This window comes from Protopterus annectens, chromosome 6.part0 (assembly GCF_019279795.1).
Source record: "Protopterus annectens isolate FY-2018-M chromosome 6.part0, PAN1.0, whole genome shotgun sequence".
Taxonomy (NCBI): Eukaryota; Metazoa; Chordata; order Ceratodontiformes; family Protopteridae; genus Protopterus; species Protopterus annectens.
This window is the reverse complement of record NC_056737.1, coordinates 533,814,959-533,830,529: the sequence shown is the minus strand read 5'-3', so window position 1 is coordinate 533,830,529 and position 15,571 is coordinate 533,814,959.

The window sequence follows — 15,571 nt, the reverse complement described above, 5'->3', positions numbered from 1 at the left end:
TTATGTAAGTGTAGAAAGGTCGCAAGGCTTTTTCTTGAATCTGAGAAATCTTGTCCCTGCCATTGGAATTGCTCTCTCATGGCATGTAAGGTTTCGCCAAAGGAAAATTCCTCTGGTGGAGAGGCAGAAGGTATAGATTCTTCAGCATCGGAATCTTCATAAGTAGAAAAAGGAGCCTCTGGATGGTCTGTATTGTCTGAATCATCAGAAGAGTCATCTGAGGACACTGGCTCAGGGGGCTCTGCTCTAGGTCTCTTTTCTGGAGGTTGAGAGGCCCTGTCTGGGTGAGATTGGGATCTCCTTAAAGAGATGAGATCCTCTGCCAGAGTAAGCATTTGGGAACTGGAACTGGGCCTGTGAGAGGGGGGCTTAACAGGCACAGACTTAGCAGTTTTGGCTGCTTTAGCCCTGGCAAAGGCCTTTATAGACATGGCTGCAGGAGGCCTAGCAGCACCACGTGCTGGGGTAGAGACATCCAAAGGGATGGTGTCCGATAATTCTACAGAAACCACATTAGTAGGCAAAACTTCCGAGCCGATTCAACTAGGTAGCAGGAGCCTCGGTAGTAGTCATGGATTCGGCTGAAGATTGACCGTTTGCTCGGTTTCGCCGAAACCGAGACACTCGGTTTGCTTAACCGTGGTTTCGCGAAACCGCTGACCGCGAGTGTCCTTTTCTTTGCTTAACAATTTGAGAAGTCGGAGGATCCGACGGCATAATGTACGCAAAATCTGAGCTGAAAAACTGTTCAGCAAACTCCGACCGATGCCTGGTTGAAAGAAGCACAGGCTAAACAGGCTGCTACGCCGTGGTCTGGGCCTAAACAAGGTAAGCAGTAAGAGTGGAAATCTTTATGAGGTATTTGTTTCCCACAAGTTAAACAGTTATTCACTTTTTCTGACATCGGCTGAGGCAAGAAAGAGTCCCCAACGGGTACTTAGCTTTTTAGAAGTCTTAGTAGTATTCGGTAGTAGTAATCTCTGGATCTGACCGACCGGCACTTGCGAACAGCTTCTGCTTCGGGCCACGCGGCAAGAAAGACTGAGGAAAATGGCGTCGGCTGATGCCTTTATACCCGAAGACCAGCAGAGATGACGTCGGGTGAAGTGCGACACCAGCCGAGGCCAGACCCAGACTTTGGAATCCGGCCGACCGAAGGGCTGCCTGACGACAGGACAACCCATTTGTTAGGACTGCAGATGCATCCTTGAAGGACATCTGTACTATGTTCTTCGTGTTTCACTGTTGCAGTCCTCACATATGGGTTGATTCCCAAAGCCCAGTAAGAAGACAAAGGAGGGAGGAAGAATTACAGATTAAAGGTTGGTAAGGAGGCCCTGCAAAACTGCAGAGGCAAAACCAGCTCTGGATTTAGAAAACACATGTAGATTGTAATGCTTTGTGAAAATATGGACAGAAGACTAAGTAGCTGCTTCTAGAATGTCCTTAGTAGGCACACCTCTCAGAAAGGCTGCAGAGGTAGAGGCTGCTCTAGTAGAATGGGTCCTAATACCCTGAGGGGGAACCTTCCCATGCTGCAGGTAACAAAAGTGAATACAATGAGCAATCCATTTGGAGATGGTTTGTTTTGAAATAGCTTTACCCTGAACCCCAGGAGCAAAACTAACCAATAACTGTTCAGATTTTCAAAAGGATTTAGTCCTGTCTAAGTAAAAGCTCAGCTGTCTATGCACATCAAGAGAGTGCAGAATCCTTTCCCCTTTATTGTGGGGATTGTTGATGTAGGCAGGTGAATAGACTGGTTAAGGGTTAAACTGGAAACCACCTTAGGCATAAAGGAGGGATTGGTTCTCAGAGAAACCCAATCTGAGTGAAAAATAATGAAAGGTTCTACTGCCATTAAGGCTTGCAATTCAGACACCCTTCTAGCTGAAGTAATAGCTAAAAGGAAAGCAGTCTTCCAGGATAGAAACTTCAAATCTGCAGAGGCAGCTGGTTCAAAGGGAGGCAGAGTAAGTTTTTCTAGGACAAAATTAAGATCCCAAGTAGGAGTAGGAGCTCTTCGGGGAGGTCTAAGATTACTAGCTCCCCTCAGGAACTGCTTCAGCAAGCTGTGAGAAAAAATGGGTTGCTCAAAAGAACAATGAGCCGAAACTGCTGAAGTGTGAATTTTGATTGAAGAAACAGAAAGTCCACCATTAAGCAATCCTGCTAGGTAGTCAAGAATGAGTGAAAGAGAAGGATGAGAAAGGTCTTCACCTTTAGCTAGCATCCAAGAGCAAAATCTCTTCCATTTATCTGCATAGGATTTTCTTGTGCTAGGCATCCTGGCCTCATGAAGAACTTCAACCACCTGTTGGGAAATATTTAAAGTATTAGCCAGGCAGTTAAATGCAGAGATTGAAGATGAGGATGAAGGAACTTTCCCCCTCCCTGAACCAGCAGATCTGGTACCAGGGGAAGATGCCAAGGCTGAGCCTGGGAAAGGCTGTGAAGGAGGGGATACCAATGCTGCCTGGGTCAATCTGTAGCTATCAGAATAGCTTTTGGTTTTTCATCCCTTATCTTTAGCAGTACTCTGGGAAGAAGAGGCAGAGGAGGGAATGCATAAACTGAGAGGTGTGTCCATGGGAAGGACAATGCATCCACCCTCCAAGCTTTGCTGTGAAACTCCCTGGTGCAGAAGGTTGGAAGGAGATGATTGGTGTGAGAGGAGAAAAGATCCACTTGTGGGGTGCCTCAATGATGAGTGATGCAATGGAAAATGTCCCTGTTCAGTTGCCACTCGTGAGGATCCAGAACATGTCTGCTCAAATGATCCGCCAATGAGTTTAGCCTCTCAGGAAGATACTGGGCTACTATATGTAAGCCCATGGATGCTGCTATGGACTATAGTCTCATGCTTTGTCTGCACAAGGGGTAAGAGTGAGTCCCCCCTTACTTGTTGATGTACCACATGACTGTGGTATTGTCTGTCCTGATCAGCAGAGTCCCAGGGAAGAGTAGGTCCTTGAAAGCCAGCAAGGCCTGCTGCACTGCCATCTATTATTTTAAGTTTATGTGGAGATTAATGTGCTGTGTGCTCCAAGTCCCCTGTATGTCTCTGCCCCCCAGATGAGCCCCCCATGCAACATCTGAGGCGTCTACGGTGAGAGCCTGGCTGGCAGGTGGTGGGCGGAAAGGCAGACCCTTGTTCTGGGAACAGGCTGCCGCCCACCAGAGGAACTCCATTTGTAGATAGGGAATCAGGGGGAGAATCAAGTCCAAGTCCTGTGTGTGTTGACACCAAAGATTCTTGAGGTACCATTGAAATTTTCTCATATGCAGCCTTGCATACAGGATCATCAAAATACATGAAGCCATGAACCCCAGTGCTTGCAGGAATTGCCTTGCAGAGAGCTGGGTCATGCTTGCCAAGGTCATGAAGCAAGCGAAAAGATCTTATTGCTTCTGTTGAGGGAGGAATACCATCTGGGTGGCTGTATTCAGACTCGCTCCCAGGAAAACAATCTCCCTTGAAGGAACCAACTTTGACTTCTTTTCATTGTGTGTGTAACCCAAAGAGGTGATAATGTTCTTCACAAAATCCAAATCCTTTTCTAGTTGTTCTGGGGAGTTTGCTTGAATGAGACAGTCATCCAGGTAAGGATAAATCTGAATGTTTCTCTGCCTGCAAAAAGCAATGGCTGGAGCCAGGCACTTCATAAACACTCTGGGAGCAGTAGATAAGCCAAAGGGCAATGCTGAGAACTGAAAGTGTTGCTCCCCAGCCCTGAAGTGAAGGAACTGCCTGCAACTTTCCCTTAATGGGATGTGCAGATAAACCTCCTTTAGATCCAAAGTTACCAGCCATGAATCCTTGCCCAGCATTGGTAGTAACTGTTGAAGAGTGAGCATCTTGAATTTGGGAATCACCAGAAAAGTGTTTAGAATGGACAGATCCAGAATAGGGTGCCAGGTGCCCCCTTTCTTGGGTACCAGAAAAAGCCTTGAATAAAAACCTAGGCCTGCCTGATTTGCAGGAACTGGATCTATAGCCCCCATAGTCAGTAGAAAAGAAATTTGAGTTTCTACCTCTGTCCTGAGAGTTCTGGGTATGTCTGGGTATCCTTGTAAAACAGGGAAGGTGTGAAAGTAAAAATTGTAACCTTGGTGTACTATATTGAGAACTCATTTGTCATCTGTGATGGTAGACCATACCTCTGTGAACATGGCTAACCTTCCCCCCAAAGGAAACCCAGGGTCCACAGAGGTAGGCACAAGAAGGCCAGAGTCATTGAGAATGTTTGCTTTGGGAAGCTAGCTTAGAACTCCCCGATTTAGCAGAAGAAGAATGCCATTGTTTAGCCCTTTGAGGGGCAGAAGCCTGCCCTCTGGAATATCTGAAACCCCTAGGCCTAGAGCAACACTGTTTGCCAGGATCAGGGAAAGACCATTTCTTGGAAGGATAATGCCTACTAAACCGAGGAAGCTGAACCTGAAGGAAATATTTTACAGCTTGCATAGATTTTGCCTTATCCTCCAACTTCTTTAGTACCTCCTCAGCCTTATTACCAAAAAGATAGTCCTTGTGCAAAGAAACATCCAGCAATTTAGATTTAACTGGTTCAGAAAGAGGCTGCTCCCTGAGCCAAGCATGCCTTCTAATTACGGAACCAGCAGCTGCTACTCTGCAGGAAGCCTCCAAAGTGTCAAAACCACAATGAAGTGAATGCTTATTAACTAAAGTGGCAGAATTCAGTAAGTCTTGTAAATCTTTGTTCTCTGTCATAGAAGGAATCTCTCCAAGTTTAGCCTTAATAGCATCCAAAGTATGCTGCTGATACTTAAGCATGTAAAAAAGACAATTCATGGATCTAATGGCAAGAGTTGCAGAGGTATAGACTTTTTTACCCCACCTGTCCAAGGCCCTAGATTCCTTATCAGAAGGCATAGGGTTTTTAGGAATAGTAGCCTTAACACCCTTGGGGCCTTGAGAAATAATTTCTGGATCAGCAGTATGGTTTTTAAAAAGGAATTGATGAGATTCAGGAACCCTGTAATACCTATCTGTTTTTTTAGGGGCAGGAGGGATAGAATTAGGAGTTAAAGAATTTTTCATGAAAACATCATCCACAACTTCCAAAACTGGAGGTATAGCCAGAGGCTTATGCTGTGGCAAATCTAAAAATTCCCTGATTCTTTTCTTAGACTGTGGAAAATCTTGACATTCCCATTTAAAATACTCCCTAGGAGTATTCAAAGTATCCCCAAAGGAAAAATTTTCTGGAGGGGAGGCAGAAGGGCTAGAGTCCTCAGCATCAGAATCCTCAAAGGCAGAAAAAAGTTGAGAATTTCCTTCTTCACCAGCAGAAATACTGGATAATTCAGAATCTGAGAGAGACAAAACACCAGGAGATAATTCCCTAGCCCTCTTTGGAGGGGGGGTTGAGAGCCCCTAATCAGGGAAAGAAGATCACCAGCCATCTTTACTAACTGGGACTGGGGTACAGGAGGGTAGGCCAAAGCCTGCTTGTGAGTAGGTTTACGGCTGGAAGGTTTACTAGCAATCCAGAGGGACTCAGGAGGCCTAGCAACTGCAGAAGTCTGAATTAAGGTAGTCGGTCTGGTTCTGGTCTCATGTTGAAAAGAAGAGGCGTCAGAAGCCAGTGCCTGCAAAGCGGCTCTGGTCCCATCTGAGGCGGTGACAGGCGGAGGGTCTGAAGATGGAATAGCAGCCTGTGACATTGAGGACTCATAAAGGTCTCAGCAGAGGCTTGCTGATGAAAATCTGTGGACTGCAGGGGCTGTGAAAGTGCCTCACTAACTACCCATGTGCTGACGACCAATTTCACTGGTGCATCATCAGTAGATTTAATCCTAGGCCTGTCACGGTCCTTGTCTTTGTGTTTCCTAGGTATATCCGAAGTTGGTAGACCAGAAGATGCCATACCGATGAACTTAGGCCAGACTCCAAAATGCTTATACAAAATCTTAGCTCTACGGCGTATGGTACGCGGGTTAAAGGAAGCACAGAGATTGCAGTTAGGGATGTTGTGCTCAAGGCCCAAACAAGTTATACAATAGGAATGGAAATCACAGTGCGGAATCTGTTTTCCACAGGCAAGACAGTTATTAACTTTATCTGACATTCGTTAAAGCAAGAAAAGAGGATCCCCAATGGGGTACTTATCTGAAGGCATCTTTAACTTGGTAGTCTAGTGTGAATTGCATCTGCTTCAGGCTCCGCGGCAAGAAAGACTGAGGAAATGGCGTTGGCTGCCTCCATTTATACCTGACATACTGACATCAGATTTACAACTGGCGGCAGCTGATGTCATATACCAAGGGCACTAGTATTCAGGCCGACTGAGGGCTACCAGGAACTGGATAACCCATATGTGAGGACTGCAACAGTGAAACACGAAGAACATGCTTAGTTATGCATAACTTTTAATCTCTACTACTTTTTTCTTTCTTTTTCTTTCTTTCTTTCTTTCTTTCTTTCTTTTTTCCTTTTTATGTTGGAAGTAGTCTTTGAATTGTACAGTATGTTGTTCCATGTAGAGAACTTTTTAACCTGTATGCTATTGGTTTACCTATTACCCCCTTTTCTATATGTACCACTATGGTGGTGTGGTTACCTACACTGCTGCATGAGTACTTTGGATTTAATTGGAGAACATCACAGTTTGTCATGTTGTGCTTTGCCACTTCTTAAAAGCTGGGCATATAATGTTACCTAATTCTACCACCCTCCCATTTCATCTCTTAGTCACACATGTACACCCAATATTTCGTCTGTATATATGATGTATATAGGCCCAACTAATTTCTCTCACACTCTTTAATCTTCATATTGGTAATGGTATCTCTTTAGCTCTCTAATTAATTGCTCTCCTAGTAACAGTGTTTCTACCTCTCAGCTGTCCCTGATTTTTGCCGCATGTCCTTGATTTTGCCTGATATGTTTCCCTGTACCTTGTAATTTGCTTGATTTATCTGGTAAATCATTAAGAATTGCAATCATTCAATAATTTCAGACATTAGAGTTTCATACTTTCTTATTGCTCAGAAAATGCAAATGGAAGCAAAACTTGTTATTCTAGTAGCATTTTAAAAGTAATATTTAAGCTTGTCTCTGACTGGATGGCACAGTGGTGCAGCAGTTTGCATTGGTACCTCACAGCAAGAGGTTCTCCAGTTTGATTCTTGGTTGGGGTGCCATCTGTGTGGAGTCTGTATGTTCTCCCTGTGTTTGTGTGGGTTTCCTCCCACATTTTCAAGACATGCTGCAGCCTGCAGGTGGACTGGACATTCTAATCTGGTAAAATAAAAACAGCAGTTCACGGACTCTACTGGCAGTAAGTTAAGATGAAAGACAAATCCACGATGCTGTAGAAATACACAAAATCCTTTATTCTTTAAAGTAAACTTACTTATCCTTACAGGATATTTTACTTTAAAGAATAAAGGATTTTGTGTGTTTCTACAGCATCGTGGACTTGTCTTTCATCTTAACTTGCTGCCAGTAGAGTCAGTGAACTGCCGTTTTTATTTTATTTAGTTCTGAGTGTTTCTTTTGTTTCATTCTAATTTGGTCCTAGGTGTGTGTGTGTGTGTGTGTGTGTGTGTGTGTGTGTGTGTGTGTGTGTGTGTGTGTGTGTGTGTGTGTGTGTGTGTGTGTGTGTGTTGGCACACACACACACATACGCTTATCTGGTGCTGTCGAGACTTTTAAGCACATGTACTCAGAGTGTTCCCAACAAGGTCTAAAGAGTTCAGAAATGTAGGTCTGTAAACTGTTCCACAAGTAGACCCATAGACACAGGACACTTAACTTTGCCTGCAAATCCTCCTAAAAGAGTTAGGCTAATTGTATATATGTCAGCTTACCCCAGTTAGGGGTTGCCACAGCAGAACTCTGGTCTGCTAATGATTGGCAGTTGATTTTTACAGTGATGAGTTGCCAGCCTGATGCCCAACCTTCAAAGAAGACTCACCCATTCACACATGCACCTACGTGCATGTCTTTAGACATCATTTGATTACTGGGAGGACATGCAGACTCCACACAGAAGGTGCTGCAGCTGAGAATTGAACAGGAGAACTTCTTGCTGTGAGGCGACAACATGAACCGCTGCACCACCATGGCCCTTTAAAAGAGTTAGGCTAATATAACAGTAAATCATTTGTTACATGTTACTGTTACATTGCATAGCTATACGAGATGTTGTTTTGGTTAATAGAGCTTTACCCCAAATGGCCAAATCTACCCCAGGTGTCGCCTTGAATTGCTTTACATGAACCTAAAAAGTGTTTAGGAATATAAATTATATAACATTCACGCAATAATGCATTCAGTTGTTTTTTTACTTTTTTGTCGTTTTTAGGTATTGATTTTCAGTAAAGTAAAGCGCTGCTGAAAAAAATGTTTTCTGTGTTTATTTATTTACTTGTTTATTGGTATTTGACATTTGATTACGTGAAAAGTCCAACTGGGTAGAAGCCCATTTTCAGTAAAGGCCCAGGGGAAAAAAGCTCCAAATTATTACAAAACATTTAAAGAACAATAATTTTACAATCTTCAAAAATAAAACAAAAATATCTGCAGTTTAAATACTTATAACAAATTAGACATAATATAAAAAAAATTGGTTAAAAATGTATACAAGTTATATGACAATCATTTAATATTTAGAGAAATTTTAGACAGTTTGTAGAGAAATTAAAGGTAATTTAGTATAATACAAACAGGAATGGCACTATGAAGTGAGGGAAAAACAGGTTTATGGTACATTTATAGAGGAAGTCAGGGAAGAGAATTTGATAAGTAAAAAAGAGAGAGTAAGGCTGTATAATGAATGAGAACATGTTTGTTCACATTTAGGGATATTGTTTATCCTGGTTTGAGCCCCTTACATATGAAGAGAGCTCCATTTTCAGTAATAGGTTTTAATAAGCTTGTATGTGCCTAACTATCCATTTATTAGCTTAAAAATTAGGACCAAAACAAAAATAATGAAAAACAAAGGCCTCAAGCAAATAGATTATGATATTTCTATTAGACGCTGTTTACTTAATAATCAAAAAGTGTCAGTATTGGAAAAAATTAAATACACAACAGCAATGTATATTATTTTGTTTCTATAATGCTCTCTGCTGTTATCATTTTTACAATGGACATGGCCAAACTGTAAGGCAAAATCTGAAACATTCCTGTAATTCAGAGACATCTGAAATGTATGAACCAATTGTTTTAGGAGAGACTTGAATTCTTATTTGGTTAAGCCAATTTTTTGCTATTGTATAATTAATAATAATAATAATAATAATAATAATAATAATAATATAGTCAAGTTTCGTAATACACAATAACACATGGCCTGCCTTATTGCTTAAAGATATTATTCCTTTTCCTGCCAACAAGCATTTTTAATTGGTTTTAGAGGTATACACTTGGCTAATGACCACCAGGGCCTTTATAAGCCTAGCTATGCAATCCAACCTAATTGTGTCCCTCTGTATCATGGGTGTTTATTAGGAGGGGCTACGTTAGTTAGGAAGTTTCTAGAGGTTACGTGGGGGAGTATGTTAGTTTGGGCATTACTGTCTGCCTCTGTCTGTCAGAGACCCAGGGACCAGACATGAGGTGAATATCTGATGTCCTATCCATTGGTCAAGATTATGTTTAAATAGAGTAAGGGATGGACTCTACTTCACATGGATAGAGAGTCTGCTCCAGAGCATGGGGATCCTCTGCCACACATATCTGTCTCGCCAGCATGTCTTATTTATATCACAAGGAAAATTTAAATCCTTGGATCTAGTGGTTATCATGCTGTTCATGTTGTGGATGTGCAAAATGTCCATCAGAACTGGATCCAAGGATGCCTTGTATGCCAAGCATAGATCACCTGTCAGTAACCTGTAGGATACTGAGTGTAAAGATAGGGGTTTAAGGTGATCCATATAAGACAATGTGTTTATACCCTGGATTCTCCTGGTAAGGAACCTTTGTGGGTGTTCCAACTGTTGCATATGTCTGGTCAGATATATGGTGAAGGGGGCATTATACTCAATGATGGGTCTGATAACGGCCAAATAAAATGGCACTATGACTTCTTTGGACTTGAATACCATGCTTTCACTTATAAGTCGGGAGACATAGAATAATTTTCTTACTACCTTGGCCATATGTTGGCCAAGGCCAGATTACTGTCTACATATGTTCCCAGATCCCCAACTACTGGGTCAACTCTTGGGGAGACCTATTGATGGAGTAATTAGCCTGGGTAGCATTTTTCCCAAAAGGCACTATAATGCATGTCTTGGTACTGAGTTTTAGTCCATGTCATTTGTCTGTGTTAGGCCCTCCTGTAAAATCTTTGTGTCATGGGGGGATCTATGACAGCTCCCAATTTGTAGTAATCTGTGAACTTGGTTAGCCAAAGGCCCTTGATGTTAGCCTTTACCTCTGAGTAGAGGCCAAATAGGAGTGTTCCCAGCACAGATTCCAAGGTACCCTGCTGGTGACTGCTCTCTTAGTGGCGATGAGATCACTAATCCTTATTTCCTGGGTCCTATCTGTGAACCAGCTGGCAATCCAGTGAGTTATGTAGCAGTTTATACCAGTTTGATGAGTTTGTCAGCTATACCTGAGTGGGGTATTATGAGTGGGGTATTATGCTGAACATCTTAGCTAGGTCCAGGTAGGCAGTATACACCATTTTCCTCTCATCCATTACATTGCTGACATTCTTAAAGAAGTCCACTTGTTTTAGTAGGCATGACCTTCCCTTCATAAAGCCAAACTGGGTTGAGTCCAATGTCTGAAGGTTGTCTGTGTCTTTGTTGATCATTTCCATGAAAAGTCATTCCATAACTTTGCATATTAAACTAATCATAGGATCACAGGATCATAGGAGGTTACTATGCTAATGGCCTTGGGACCCTTACAAACCTAGTCAAGAGTTTATCCCCAAAAAGAAACTTCAGTCAGCACCTGTCACCCCTGTCAGTGAGGGATACAGGTGGATCCCTGGGACAAATTTGTGGTTTCCCATCCACTCATCAAGAGCTTGAAGAGGGTCAGCGAGGTACTCTATTTGATGTGTATGAGAGGTCTATTCCAGAGATGGGGCAGCCTCTGTGAGTCAAACCTGTCTCTCCAGCAGGTTTTGTTAATGTCACATATTAGATTCAGGCTTTTCGAGCCGGTAATGCATGAGGAGTTACACTTATGTATATGGAGCATCTCAATTAGGGCAGGGTCTGAGATTGCCTTGTAGGCAAGACACAGATCACCACTGAGAAATCTGTATGATACCAAGTAGAGTGACAGTGATTTGAGCCTGTCCACATAGGACAGATATTGGAACCCGTGGATTCTCTTTGTGAGATATTTCTGTGGCCTTTCCAGTTGGTGCAGAAGTTTGGAGAGGTACATACCAAACAGGGTGTTACACTCAATTATTGGTCTAATGAGGGAAGAGTATAGAGATGTAATAACCTCCTTTTTTCTGGATGTAATCCCTTTACTTATGAGATTAACCAAGTAAAAGGCTTTTCTGACCACTGCCACTACATGATGGTCGAATGTGAGACTGTTATCAACCTGAGTACCCAGGTCTCTCACCACAGGTTGTGTTTCGGAGGTTGTCGTTGATATGCTAAACAGCAGGGGCTGTGTTTTTGCTGAATGGTATGATGACACATTTTTTTTTTTTTTTGCATTTAGCTTGAGGCCATTACTTATTGGCACCAGTCATTAGTTGCTGTGAGACCCTCTTGCAGTATGTTAACATCATTTGGGGAGTCAATGACAGCACCCACCTTAATAGCTCAGTAGCTTCCAGGGTTGGTTGATGGTCAACCCTTATGAATAAGAATAACAATTGCAGTCCTCCCTTTTTATGGCACAAAGCTGGTTTTGAGGCTAAAGTTGAAAAGTGACTCAAGTGGTCCTGACAGGTCATGTTTAGAGCTATTTAGGAGGCATCCCAGAATATTGGGCCCACTGAGTCTGTGTTTTTGTCTTTAGCAAGTGCCACCAGGACCTGCTCCCTGTTAATAGTTTGGAGGTTATGCTAGTAGGTACCTCATGGGGGGAGGCAGGAAAGAGTGGGAGGGGGGATTTTGAGCTGAATGTGTCAGCCAGTAAATTTCCTATGTCGCTCTCCTTATGGTTGTTTTTATCCTATGAAGCTAGCTTGACCTCAAAATAGGTCTTATTGGACTTAATTAGTAATCTCAGTTTCCTGTTTAGTTTAATTAGAGAGCTCCTATCATTATGAGAGTTGCTGTTCTTAACTTTAACCATGACAATTTTCCTTTTCTTATACACCCTATTAGGGCTGGGATTCCAGCAGTGTAGTTTGTTTTTACAGTTTGTTTTGGGCTTACTTCTAGCAGGTACAGTAGCCTGTATACAGCCATTTACATGGTTGTGTAGGGTCTTTGTGAACAATCCGGCATATGCTACTGTGTACTCAGGGTTGGGAGGGGCACTGGATATTGACACACTATTGCTTAATAAGATGTTGTTTGCTTTTGAATAGTTCCTAACTATTACAGGATTCGCTGGGGTTACCAAGCTGATTTTTATTTTGAAGGAGACAGCTTTGTTGTCTGTCCTTACCAATGAGGATGTGACACTGGGGTGGGGGGGGGGGGACTGCAGCACTCTCCCATTTTGGTGAGTACTAGGTCCATTATGCCCGAACCTCTGATGGATGTGTGTACTATCTGGTTAAGGGTATTTGTATTAATAAATTCCAAGAATCATTGTGCCAGCAAGTGTGAGGCAGTGTATCTTTCCCAGTGTACAGAAGGGTAGTTAAAGTCTCCCATGAATAGGGTATTTGGTTTAATGATGAGTGTCTCCACTAGGTATAGGTATGAGCTAGGGGATTCTAGGGACATGGAGGGTGACCTATAGCTTGCTAAGATATGGTGTGGGACTTTGTCTATGGTAATTTGCACATGGATACATTCCAGGGCATCATCCTGTTTTACCAGCATAGAGTTATGCTTGTTTCTAATATAGACTAAGATTCCTCCACCTCTTGGCCCTGTCTGTACAGCTGATGGTCTAAATTTGTGGAAAACGTGTAAGCCTTGCACTGCCAAAGTACTTTCTGTGGATTTAAACTATGTCTCTGTAACAGCACAGATGTCTATATTCTCCAGTGTGAGGAGTGCTTGTAGGGTTTGGAATTTCTTGTGTAGGCTTCTAGCACTGAGCAGTAACACATTTAGGTTTCTTTGAGTTTAATTTGCTATGCTGGTAGGTTTGTTCATTTTGAATTACATATAAAAAGGCTCAAAAGGGGTGGATAAAATTTAGCCAATATTTGGAAGCCTAGGAGAGACAGATGCTGACCATCCATTGCAAAGCAACGTGGTTTGTTAACCATGTCCCTCCATATTGACAAATATTGAATATCCCTGGAAAGACACCAGAAACTAGGCCAATTTTTGAAGTAATTCATCTTTTGTTCATACTGTGGCATCATCCATGGTGATGGTAGAATGCTGCTCAATGCAAGGCACATACCTGCCCGAGACACATATCCACAGAGATCAAAAATGTCTCTCTACTTATAGTCCAGGGAAGTATGTCTCAGATCATTAGCTCCCACATGGACTATGATAGAATCATACTGGTACCTGTGGTGCAGTGACTTGAGTGCATGTGTAACTTGGCAGATCCTGACTCCTGTTAAGCAGGTAATCATTGCCTTCTTGTTGTTCAGTCTGGTGAGTGGGGCATCTGTTTGCCATACAACTGAGTCCCCTATGACAACAGTTCTGGGTAACAAGTTTGCTTGCCTTATGGGCCTTACTCTAGGGGCTCCACTGGGTGTAGGAATATGAGTGGTGTTTGGTGTTACTTTTGGTGAGTGCATTAGATTGCTGAAGGTAAGCATTGCCATTTATAGGTTTAGGAGGTCTTTGAGGTTTGGCAAAATTGCTTTTAAGTGCCTCAGCATAAGTTGGTCTATGTGTGTGGTGGACAGTATGTGCAGTGGATGTAATGTGCGTGTTTTTGACAGCCTTGTTTGCATGAGAGATTTCTGCCTCTAGTGAAACTGTATGTGCATCTCTCACATGCTTGTATTTCTTTCTTTAAGGATTAAATGGTGTGCTATGATTTGATTGGGTTATATAGAGATCTCTTTAGGTGGTCTCTGGGGTTTGGCACTACATTAAGTTAGACTGTGCTATGATTTGATTGGGTTATACAGAGATCTCCTTAGGTGGTCTCTGGGGGTTGGAACTAGATTAAGTTAGAGTGTGCTATGATTTGATTGGGTTATCTCATTAAGTGGTATCTGGTGTATAGCACTAGATTAAGTTAGATTGTGCTATGATTTGATTGGGTTATACAGAGATCTATTTACGTGGTCTCTGGGGTTTGGCACTAGATTAGGTTAGATTGTGCTATGATTTGATTGGGTTATACAGAGATCTCATTAGATGGTATCTGGAGTATGGCACTAGATTAAGTTAGAGTGTGCTATGACTTGATTGAGTTATACAGAGATCTCTTTAGGTGGTCTCTGGTGTTTGGCACTAGATTAGGTTAGATTGTGCTATGATTTGATTGGGTTATACAGAGATCTCCTTAGGTGGTCTCTGGGGTTTGGCACTAGATTAAGTTAGAGTGTGCTATCATTTGATTGGGTTATACAGAGATCTCCTTAGGTGGTCTCTGGGGTTTGGCACTAGATTAAGTTAGATTGTGCTATGACTTGATAGTAGTGCTGTTTAATTTGCAAACTAGCTGCTAGTGTGTCTCCATGAAATGGGTTTGTTTTAGCCACACTAGGTTATATGTTTCAGTTCTAAGGGAAGTTTTGCAGATAAAATGTACTTTCTGGGCATTTGAATTTGTACAGGGCACTGTGAACCTCTTGATGTAATAATACCAGGAAAGGTTGCTTGCAAGTATAATGCTACAACAAAACAACTTAAACAATGACCTTGACAAGGCAATTTCAGGTATTATGGATCTTTAGAATGATTTAAAGATAAAATCAATCTTCTTCTTCTGGCTTTTCCCGGTTAGGGGTCGCCACAGTGGATCACTGTCTGCTCAAGACTGGCAGTGGAGTTTTACAGTGTTGAGTTGCCAGCCCAGCGCCCAACATTCCTCAGAAGGCACACACACACACACACACACACACACACACACACACACACACACACGCCTAGGGCCAATTTAGTGTGTCCAATCCACCTACAGCATGTCTTTGGAATGTGGGAGGAAACCGGAGCACTCGGAGGAAACCCACGCAACCACAGGGAGGACATGCAGACTCCGCACAGAAGGCATCCCAGCCGAGAATTGAACCGGAGAACCTCTTGCTGTGAGGCAGCAACGCTAACCGCTGCACCACCCTGGCCGCCCATTAAAGATAAAATCAATAAATAAAGAAAAACAAAGCAGGGGCACTATATAAACAGTTAGTTGAAGTGCAAAACAATAAAATAAATCTCTTATCTGCTAAGGATGGAGCAGGATTAACTCTGGACTCCCTCAGAGTGTGGCAAGGGTACCAGACAGTTGGGAGCTCTGGGAAAATTAAGAAAAGACACTTTGTAGTAAGGGAGGTTTAATCAAGTG